This window comes from Alligator sinensis, unplaced genomic scaffold (genome assembly GCF_000455745.1).
Source record: "Alligator sinensis unplaced genomic scaffold, ASM45574v1 scaffold140_1, whole genome shotgun sequence".
Lineage (NCBI taxonomy): Eukaryota > Metazoa > Chordata > Crocodylia > Alligatoridae > Alligator > Alligator sinensis.
The window spans coordinates 4,590,288-4,602,098 of NW_005841836.1; the positions used below are offsets into that span (position 1 = coordinate 4,590,288).

At 44.0% G+C, this 11,811-nt stretch overlaps 1 long non-coding RNA gene across 1 annotated transcript in view; it reads left to right on the forward strand.

Moving 5' to 3' along the window:
• LOC102378413 overlaps window positions 1–10,900 on the forward strand; it is a 34,525-nt gene extending 23,625 nt beyond the window's left edge. Inside the window, exon 3 of the long non-coding RNA XR_322850.3 lies at window positions 10,686–10,900. This is a non-coding gene — a long non-coding RNA (uncharacterized LOC102378413). The remainder of the gene's footprint in view (window positions 1–10,685) is intronic.
• The last annotated feature ends 911 nt before the right edge of the window (window positions 10,901–11,811 follow it).

Genomic DNA, 11,811 nt, shown 5'->3' on the forward strand with positions numbered 1-11,811 from the left:
GTGTAGGGATAGAGACAGAGGTTCTTTGCATTGTAATGCTTTCCAGTTCTCTTGAGAAATAGGTTCTTTTAGTTATTTTTTTTCCTGCTTGCCTTGAAGCAAGATGTTGTAGATATTATGTGATTTTTTTTTTCAGCTATAAATTTATCTCTCAGTGGGTTTTAAGGGATTGAAAGTTGAAAGACCACAGCCTTGCTTCTCTTATGGTCTACTTCTTTTGTAAAATTTGCACCATTGCACAGTGTTTATAAAATGATACAAAAACTAATTTATTTGATTTATGCAATAAGGAATTAGGCTCAATATTTTTAATAGCAGACAGGGTCTGTATGACCTGGGGCTACTGAGATGCAAAATGCATGGAAGCCCATGGTGCTATTTTCACAGAGTCATTTTTCAGAGTAGAAATGTACTTTAATGGTTAAGTTGTTCAGCGAGTTCGACTGAGGATGATGATTTAAGTGAGAGGATGCGAATGATGTGGGGGATATGAAAAGCTAGATAATATAGAGTTCTTGAGGCCTACATCACCCAATAGCAAGTCTTAGAGTTTTAGGGGAAATGCAAAGGCATTTATTTTCCTGTATATGTGGAAGGGAGTAGCCAAAACCCTTTGAATCAGGCCAAATTCTAATTTGATTTATACAGCTGCAATGACATGGGCTTCAGTAAAATTATTCCTAATTGCTGCTTGTTTCAATACGTTAAGAATGAGGTCCATCCCTGTTTAACAATATTTAAGGCTGAGTTTTATGTATTAGGCCCTTGTCACATGTTACACTTAGCACATGTTAACTGCATTTAAAATGATAGTGTCTGAACATTCAAGTAGTAAAACACATGCTAAGTGCCATCATATCATAGCAAAGCTAGAACTTCTACAGCCAGGAATATCTCCAGAGATCATATTACCTAACACATGCTGAGCTAACCGCTGACTGCTCCATGGAGGTAAAATGATCATGAAACTCCAGTGTGTTCCTGAGGCTGGGACTGATGAACAGTTATGTGGCCCTCCCAGCACCACACCAGAGCCAGATCAGTACTCCGGAGTAGAGGGAGACTGGGACTGACAAATAGCTGATTGTCAGTTCCAGCCTTCCCACCACAGCTCAGAAAACTTTCCAACTCATAGCAAGGCTTAATATGATCAACATAAACATTAGGGCCGTATGAAATGACTGTTTCGATTGGGTTTTGGATTTGGTCATTTTGGAGGACAGTGATTCATTTTGGTGTTTTGGATCACTGTCCTCTTCGGTTTGGGCCTAATCTATTTTGGAGACTCAGCTCCACCAAATCTCATCTGAATCTATTTCAAATGGGCTGCAAGCTTTGCGCAGCCCTACTGCTCAGCAGGCCGGGTCTTGGGGCCAGGGGTTGCAGGGCCCCAGCAGGAAGCAGGGTGGGGCTGTGGGTGGCTTGTCCAGGGAAGGAGGAAGGCTGCTGCTCTCTGCGGAGGTGAGGAGACAACTGCATAGATCTCTGATCCCTGTCATGCCGGGCCGTGGGGCAGGGAAGCAGCACAGAGAGGCGAGTAAGCCTGCTGGTCCCTGCCGTGACTTGGCTCCACAGAGAGTAGAGATCCGTGTCGGGGGTCTCCTCACCACCGCTGGCCATCCTGTGCTGCCCTGGTGATGTGGGGCTGCATGGAGAAGGCAGCAGTGGCGTGAGAGGAACCAGCACTGCGACCTGGCTCTGCAGGGAGCAGAGATCTGCACCGGGAGTCTCCTCACCACTGCAGCAGCACAGGGTAGGCAGTGGCAGTGAGGAGACCCCCAAGCGTAGATCTCTGCTCCCTGCGGAGCTGAGTTGCATGGCAGGGCAGCAGTGTACAGCTGTTTCCCTAGAACCCCAGCTCTGAAACGCCAACATTTTCTGAAACATTTCTGAAACATTTTGGAGGCCTCATTTTGTTTCGAAATGAAATGGCTGCTGAAATTTCACACAGCCCTAATAAACATGTCCTAAGTGTAATATGTGACAAGACCCTTAATGAAGATGTCTTGAAGTTAGCTTGTGTTCTTGCAGCCAACCATGGAACAATCCAGCATGTTTTTTAGATCAACACATAGAAGTGGACCTCCTATATTTTGGGCTGGGACTAAGGATTGTGGGGTGGCTTTTACAAGTTTACTTGTTTAATGGTCAGACCATTACCTTCTGTTAGCTGATGTCAGAACTCTCTTTTGTTCTGTGGGGACATAGACTTATTTATGAGTCCCTCTCACAGTGGATCTAGTCCAAATCTAGAGTTCTTTAGACAGAAATAGCATGTGATAGGTGATGCACTTTCGCAGTGACCAGTCCACAGACTTCAGCCATTGTTTGCCTTAGCTATCAATATGATGACTCCTAAATGACCACTTCCTTCAGAAATTAATGCCTTTTTCTGTCTCTCGTGCTAATTTGTCCATCTAATAGAAAAGATGTGTGGAAAGGGACGTAAGTGCATGGTAGACTACTGAAGTTTCAGTCACTCCCAGATTTGCAATTTGAGTTAACATCCAAGAAAAACTAATATGTCTAGTTGACAGTTGTAGTTTAGGGTTAGCGGCTATATCATGGTGGGTTTTTTCACATGAACATTCTATTTATTCTTTCTAGTTGGTCTGCCTTTCCAAATAGACTATTGTCTAATGATATCTTCTAAGCAATTGTCTGATAAACACAGGCAAATATGTTAATACTGTCAACACACTCATCAGTTAATTATTAACTCCTGTTTAAATATTTTCATATAACAAGGAAGTATACCTTAACAGGGGGACCTGTTAGAGTAGTGACCTATTTCCTTGCTCTGCTGATTTAAATTAAAGTGCTATCATCGTCAAGGAGACTTACATTTGGCCACAGACAGTAAGCAGTGTTCTCAGTCTTTCCTCAGATATATCTTTGAGAAGACAGATCCTCAGTCAGTGTAAATTGGCATAGTTCTGTTGACTTCAGTGAGACTATCCTGTGTTGATTTGCACCTGTTGAGGACCTCGTTCTTTGTCTGTATTCCTGCAGTAAAATAAAACGCACTATACATTCAAGCATTAGGTTTATTTTGATGTGAAGGCCAACATTATTCCCTGCTAAACTTATAAAACTGCACCAGGAAAGTAAGCTTCAAAACATGCCCTGAATCAGATTTTGCACATCAAGAACCAGGTCTGTCTGGCCAGTCTAATGGATCAAGCTTCTGGCTAAGCTGTTTGTTAAGGCTGTGCGAAATTTTGCCGGCTGTTTCATTTTGACACTTTTGACTCGTTTCGAGCTTGAAACAGTGAAACTGAAATGAAACAAAGGGCTTCGAAACAGCCTTAAAACGAAACAAGGGCAGTCAAAACATTTTGAAAGTTTCAAAACATTTTGAGTTTTGAAGCTGAAGCTGGGTTTGCCTGCACGGAAACGGAAAGTAAGGAGAGGGATGGGGAAGAAGGGTGGGGGGGGTGGGAGGACTGCTCTGATATTCACTGAGACTGTTTGGCTGCCTGAAATGCTGCTGGTGCTACTGTGTTGCTTACTAAGTTATTACCTGTTGTCATTTAAAGTGGTGAGCTGGACTGAGGCTGTAGGGGAGGAAGAGGCCTCATTGGGGCATGCTACTGTGTGTCGTGTGGAGAGCACACCTTAACACACACATACACAGAGTCACACGTCACAAATTTTGCTTGACAGCATATTGAAGTGCAGTTTCCCAGAAACCCCTGCACCTATCTCTTTAAAACTTGGCAGGCTTTGTGGCCTCAGCAGGGGCTACCATGCCTGTTATTTTCATCCAAATCTGCCAAAAAATGACAAAGTTACAGGCAGTTTCATGCTTCTCCATTATAGCCTATGGGCGAAATGTCAAAACAGCGAAACAGCAAAGGAGTTTCAACAAAACAAAACAGAACAGTGCTTTCAAAATGAAATGAAACTTGAAACAAAACACTGTCCTGTTGAAACGGTGACATGGAAGTTGAAATGAAATGGTGCTGTTTCGCACAGCCCTGCTGTTCATGATGACTTCATTAAGCTGTTCATGATGACAGCATACAGGAATACTGTCATGTTTTCTTTTCATTTGTCTTAAAAGCACAATGCCAAGATCATTTCCTATTTCTTCTTCTATACTTCAGGGCTTTTGCTGGTGACCCGTAAGGCCTGGGAGGAACAGTTTTCCTCCTCAATTAAATACAGTTTAGGGATTCTGGAGAATTTTTTCCTTGTTCTGAAGCATTAGACATTGGCCACAGCTGGAGGTGATAGTTTGTATAGAGTCTGCTGGTGCTCTAACTAGTCAGTAACAGGAGTACTTGCAGGTGCCTGGCTGGAGAGTCTATCCTGTGCACTCAAGGTTAAGCTGATCACCAGACTCAGACCCAGTACTGTACTCTGAGAGAGATTAACATATCCCATATCTTTTTTTCTCTTTTGCCTTCCTCTTTAGCACTGCTCTCTTAAAAATCCTTTGAGCATGTATAAACTTAACAAACTCCCTACCATGGCAGTGGGAAAGCATGGGTGCCACTCTTGTCCTCTCTGCTTTTCACCCGAGCATATTTTAGCTAAGGGTGGGGGTTCTGACTGAGGTACACTGTTCCTCTTGCTGATAGTTAGAAAACCCAGCGCCTCCTACCTAGAGAGTCTTGCCCTTCTGCATAGGATCTTCCTGACCACCAAATTTGATCTGAAGAATGGATTTTTCCCATTGCTCAAATTATCAAGGATTGTGTGGGTGTGTATGGGAAGGGAAGGGGGGCTATTCTCTGTGTCATTGGTACTTTTGGGGCATGATACTTTTTCAAAGATCTTCTGAGCATCTCTTAACTAACTACTTCCCTGATAGTGCAGAGGAAGGGCCTTCATTTCCCTAACTATTACTTGTGGCAGGCTATAGGATGTTCTTAGTGTTTTAACTACTGGTCCCTGTAGTTGCAGCTGAGAATTTGAAGTGGCTATTTTGTGGACTCTTTGGTTTAGCAATTGCCTGCAAACAGGGCTGACCCTAGGAGGGTGTGGGGCCCAGGGCAAATCAGCCTGTGTGTAGCCCCCTTAACATTTTTATATAATTAAAAAGAAGTTCATATAATAAAAACCCTCACTGATCACGATCAGTCTTGCACTGCCTACATTCTGAAATGTATTGGGAGGGTAGGGGAGGGTTGCAGTTCCTGGCTCGGTGGACACTGTCTGCGCGGCTGGGAGAGCCGGGTGGTGCAGGCTGCAGAGCAGAATGGAGATGGCAGCCCTGGCGTTGGCACTAAGGGTGCTGCTGCTGGTGCAGCCCACCCCAGGGGGCTGCCTGCAGGTGAGGTGAGGGCTGTGCTGGGTGGGCCGGGCTGGGTCAGGGATGCCCTTGTGTCAGGGGGCCCCGAGCTGTGGTGCCCAGTGGCCTCGCAGGGGCTCCGGGCCAGGCTATTCTGTGGGGTGGGTGCTAGGCAGCACCTCTGCTGCAGCCCTTAGAGCCAGGAGCGGGACTCACCTGCTGCTAGCCCATCCCACAGGCAGGGTGTCCCAAGGGATGGCCATGCCTGCAAATGCAAGGAGCAGGATTTAGTGGCTCAGGAAATCCTTTCTGTTCCTATGGGTGTGGGGCTGAAACTGAATAATCTTGAGGGGCTTTTTTTAGATTAATGGCTGCCTGCAAGCCCAGACTCAGTGGCCCTGAAACCCCCTTCCAGTCTTACGTTCTTTCTTCCTGTTTCTATGTTCCTGAAAAGATCATGTATTTATTACACCATGGTGGATTCACTGAGGCTGGTGGCAGGAGGTCCAACTTGTACCTCCCTCAATGCTTTCTATGTGCCCCAGTCACACTTGTTTCCTTTCCTGTGTTGCCTTGTTTCCTATTTGTCCAGCTGAGTTGGATCATACCAGTTCCCTTAGCACTAGGGAGGTTCCTTTAGCTTGAAACTAGTGGAGTCTGGTAGGAATTGTGCTGGTAAAAGCTGGGGAATGAATTTAACCTCCTTCTTTTGCATTGTATTTCTCACAGTTCAAGGCACTAAAATTCAGTCTGACATGCAGGGAGGGAAGGCCTTTTGGGGCTGTAAAAAGCATTAACTCAAGATCTCAGTGCTATTTGATGGAAATTCCATGGAGTTCCATCATGGAATTATCTTTTAGGGTGGGTAGAAATCTCCAGGATTGCATCCTGGAAAAGTGAGAGAGAAAATTCAACAGTGTATAAATGATAAATAGTGGACTCTAACCAGAGGGAGTCAGAGTCCAGGGACACTAACAGAACATTTTGGGTCCTGTCTCTGTATCTCCCATCCCTTAGCTTGCAGGGGAGATGTCATGATCACAAAGGTGGTTTTCCCAGGGTGAGGCTTATCCTATGTACTCTGGGGGTATTGATTAGACCTGTTCAAAGCTTTGGTCTGTGATTCGATTTGGCCCGATTCGGTGGCCAAATCTTTGAATCCGAATTGAATCAAATCAAAGGACCCTTTAATCTCTCTGAATTGAATTGGAACCCTCCGAATCAATTTGGAGAGATTCAGAAAGATTCAGAGATTCAGACATAGACACAGCTTAAAATGTTTTTTCTACATACCTCTAGGTAGCAGGTCGCTTGTGAACACTGTGATGCTGGGGTCCATGGAGTGTCCCACTTTAGTGTGGGGGGCTCCCCAGCCTGGGACAGCAGACCCGGAAGTGGACCAGAAGCCCTTCTGATCCATTTCCAGGTCCACCGGAGAGTGCATATGGGCCCCCTTGTGGCCCCTCTGGTTCTGTGACTGGTGCCTCCTGGGCTGGGGGGGGCACTTGGGGTCCCCTCATGTCTGATTGCCGAGCTGGGGCCCCCCAGGGCACTCCCCACTGGACTCAGAAGTGGACCTGAAGTACTTCTGGTCTACTTCCAGGTTCAATGCCAAGCATGTGGAGGGCCCCCTCCTCCGCAGTCCTGAGGGATGCTCCATCTGCCCCACCATCGCAGTGATCATGAGCCGCACTGGTACCTTGAGATATGTAGAAGAAACATATAAAGCTGCATCTATGTCCAAATTGCTGACTCTCTGAATCAGCATCAAATCTGCAGATTCAGATTCAATCAAATCAAATCGGGGACAGTGATCCGAATCAATGAAACGAATCACTGTCCCTGATTTGGGCCGAATCTGAATCGAATAGGGCCTGCTTTGCATCCTAGTTTTGATCCCTATGGTTTCCCCAAAGCACAGGGGGATGGAGATAGACTGATAGAGTATTCTGTGTGACTACAGAGGACAGAAGAAGGAGCAATGGTCTTAAATTGTATCAAAGGAAATTCACGCTGGATATTATGAAGAAACTTCTTGCTATGAGGGTGGTTGAGCACTGGAACATATTACACAGTGAGGATGTGAAATCTCCATCTTTGGAGAGCAGGCTAGACAGCTACTTGGCTGGGATGATTTATTCAGAGATAATTATGCCCTGGGAACTGAACTATATGGTCTCCTGAGGTCTCTTCCAGTCCTACTTTTCTAAAGTTCTGTGATTATCTGTCCTTTCTCAGCCATTCTGTTAACCTTCTTCAGGTTCTGAATGTCTCAATTGTAGAGGTAGTGGTTAATTTCATTTTTTAGGCTGGATGGTCACTTAAAGGAATGTTGCAAGCTTCTCCAAATGCCACTGTGGGAGCTGTCATCTTCCAAACCCCCAATCACAAGACTTTTTAAAGCAAATGCTGCAAACTGGGGAAGATGGTTTCAAAACACAGGGGGTGGAGGGATGTTGCAGTTTCTAACACCACTAGAAAAGGGACCTTCATCACATTTGAACTTAAAGCTCCAGAGGTAAAAGGCTGAAGCATTAACTCCCTGTGTAATGCTGGGACAGATTTTTAAAGATATTTAGGTGCCTATTTTCAATTAATTGCAGAGGGACCAGAGCACCTGAATACTTTGACAAAATCTAGCCTGCAGTGTCACACTATTATTTTGTATATCTAATTTCTACTGAAGTTCCTGCCTTGCTAACCATAACACTCCAGCAAGTGCATGAGCCTGTAATTCTGCTAAAAGACAGTCACCATCAGCTTGAGTTTTTTTTGTATGGTCCAGGCAGTGGTCAGAATCTCAGCTGATGGAAATGGGTGTTGCTAGACAGTAGCAGTCAATGAAGTAACTCTCACTTAGACCAGCTGAGGATCTGGCAGAAAGGAGATGCCATCTATCAGCAAAAGCTGTTTGCAAGAGCCAAAAAGCCTTGCTGTAGGAGTTGTGCAGATGGCCATCTTTCCACTCATCCTTTCAGATATGGGGAGCCAGCCAAAATAACCAGCTTAAAAAAGCAAAGTATAACCTGTTCAAAGGAGAACAGAAAAGAAGCTTTTCAAACAGCTTAATGAGCTATTAGTTAAGACTGCCAGGGACAGATTTCATTTCTGCTCTTTCCATTCTGTACAGGATATTCATTATAGAAGTAAATACCCCCCAGCACCTTTCGTTGGAGCACAACAGTTTGCAGGTTATAATGAGGCATTAATTTAATAAAGGTGGAGGGTGGTAAAAGGACATAAGGCAGATATGAACCAAATTGCCTTAACCTTCAATTAGTTGTAGCTAGAGCCTTCATTTTACTAAGGCATAGCTATCATGCAGACACTTACCAGCTGAGAACATATACCTTAAAGACCTTGCAGAGGGGCCGCACATCCATGATTGACCCAAGGACCTCCAGAGATGAAAGCATGGACTTGTATAGCTTGAGCGAAAGAATCATGTCCTTCCAGAACTGCTGGTCAGAAGTTTTCCAATGACATCACTTTTCATCTGGAAACACTGGTTCATTGAAACTGAAGTGTTTTGTGGAAACATTTTTGCTTTGATGAACTTCTGCCAAAAGCCAGACAAGGTCCTGATGGAAAACTGCCAACTCACCTGGTGGCCTGCTGGACAGCCAGTGCTTCCAAGACCCCTGGCTCTGAGACAGCCCACCATCCAAATGGCTTGATGCATCCCAAGGTCTGGGGGTGGATTCAGGGGAGGGGAAGGGGGAGTGCACTGGTGCACTTGTATTCTCCTTTGATTCCAGCTCTACCCCAAGCTTAAAACCAACTGCCTGGCAGTGGCAGCAGCATTTCTAGTCAGGCAGTGCTGAGGGGTCATTTGCCTTCATGGCTCCCTATAAACTACTTGATCCCTTCTAAACTCTCCATTGCACAAGTGTTAATACCCCTCTCTCCTTTTTACTGGTTTTGATGTTCCACTAGTCAAGCTAGTCTTTGTTCTGCAATTCTGCTGTCTGTTTGTTGCTCCAGGTAACCACACTTCTATTTCACAGCCTGGCAGATTGTTTTTAACTCTTTCCAAACAAGTTATATTTGTTTTTGCTTCAATCTTAAACTGAATAATACAGTCCTGGGCCCCTAGCATATTAGTAAAGTTTCTAGATGATTTTTAACTGGAGGAAAAAATATGCATTGTGTTATATACGATGAGGCACCATGCCATCTGCACCCCCCTTTGTAAAATTCTAGTTCTGCCCATGCCAAGATCCACAACCCTAGGCTGCTCCAGGATGGTCCCATTAAGCAAATTGCTTTGGAAACTCAAGGGCTTTCACAAGTCTGTGGCTCCAGAATAAATTAGCTATGTGAACTGCCTCAGAGACAAGGCTCCTAGAACATTTAGGCTCCCTGTCCTGGAACCAGAAGTCTGGAAGCAACTGCAGTAAAGCTGCTCTAACAGTGGGTATTTTGGCTTCATTCCAATCCAGGATATTTTCTGTTGGTTTCCTTCAGGGAGAGCTACTCTTTTATGTTCCACTGCCTCAAGGTAGCTACCTCTTGGATTTTGCCCTGAAGTTCCCCATGTCTGGGTAATTCTATGCCGACAGCCATGCCCTTATATTATAAACAGAGACAGGACAGAAAAGGGTAGGAGGAAAGAGTATTCCTCTTCCAATTGTAAAGAGGAGGAGTGAAGGCAGCAGGAAATTATTTGCTTACTGTCATAGAAGGAAGATAGGTACTGAATGCAGGTTTCCTGAGTCCTACTCCCATCTTTATTTTCATAGGAGTGTTTCTTACATCAGAGAGCTTCAGAAAATGGGCAGAATGTCATCAGGACAGTGACTTCCTGTACCCTGAGCATACATATGATAATGTTCCCCCAGAGTTTTCAAATAACTAAAATAAGTGGAAGATTTAGTTCCAGTGGAGGAGGAGTAAGTCTCGAAGGGAAAGCATGTTGCCCACTCCCTTTTTATGATACTATCCTGTTTTTCATCTGAGAATGCAGCAGACTGACAAGGAGAACAAAAATAAGGGAAAAATCCTCACTGGGAACCTATATAATCAGCTTGAAGGTTGGCACAAATTAGGTCATTTCTTGTGTTTATATTTTTTGCATGCATTGTATGCTCTCTCCTCCTCCTTATGTTATCATGATGTGAAGGGAATTTCCTGCGTACAGGGTATTGTTTTTGCCAAGCTTTTGTGAATATAAACCACCTCAAGTGCTGAAAAGAAATAAAGTTCAATTCTGGTGCTAATATGTATAATAACTTATGTACATTAACAAGTCTATAAGTATATACAATTATATTCTGTGTGATATAGCTATATAGTAATAATATACATATATGGATATTAGAGAAAATGAGGGATCAAATATCATTTTGCTTTTAGGTTCTTATCTAGTATTTTATCAGGGAATGGAAAGAGAAATGACCATTTTCAACAAATGGTGATGCATTTCAAATCTTTGAAATTTATACAGGCCCAGCTTTTAGCTGGTATCAAGAGGCATGGGTCCATGGAAGACTGCACACAACCAGCTGGGGATCTGGTCTCATCAGAAGATGGTGTTGAAAGCACTGAGTTCTTCATCAAATCTGCAAGTGTAAAATATTTGAAACAAAAATTACTTTTGCACACTTCCCCCTCCTTTTAGCATGAATGCTGTTTGCTACTCACCTTAGTAAGGCACGTTGAAGCAAGTAGAATTTCACTGACCTTTATTTCCTATGATCTAGTATTTTGCTAGTGAAAACTAATTTTTGCATACGGGGGTTTCTAACAGCTTTGCCTGTTCTCAGTCCCTTATGACAGAGTTGCCCATAGTTTTATTTATGAATAATTAAAAAAGGCAACATACAAAGGATCCGTTGCATTGAATAAAAACACAATAAGGCTCCCTAAATGGACTGGAATCTAAAATACTGGCCTAAAAGACTGAATTTATTAAGCTCCTTTGGGAAAAAGAAACTGGTAATGGAGTTCTGAATTGCTTGCATGTCTATGTATATTTGTTGAAAGAAGAACAATGTCACTGTTCATCTAATTTACCACTGTTCAAACCAAAAGCGCAAGAGAGAGCTTTCTCTCCTCACTTGCCCCTACATGTTGATGCAGCTGCAGTGGTGCTGCAGAGAGCCAGGGAAAGGTGCATATAATTGCCCTGGCTTCCTGTCTTGCAGGCCTTAGGCAGGTGGGATGTTTCCATAGCATCAGTGTCTGTGCCACAACAGTCTTCAAGAGAGTGCCATAAATAAGACTCATTCCCTAGTTACTCTCATTCTCCCCAGGCAGTTGCACCTTTCCCTCCTGCGCAGCCCCACCCCATGTCCCCCACAGGCATAGCACAGAACTGGACCACCGTGGCAGCGCAGAATTTGGTGTTCCAACCGGAAGTGTAACGTTGCTTGCTATAAATAAAACAGAAGCTGCAAAATCAGTCTACAAACCCCACCAAGGCAGCTGCAATCAGTGAATTGAGAACCAAACAGTTCATACACTCAAGCACTCTATTCAGAATGTCAGACTTGAAACAGAACATTGGAGTCCCATGCAGAATGATAAGATACCTGTCTTTAAATTACATTTGGAAGAAACTTCAGAGCACA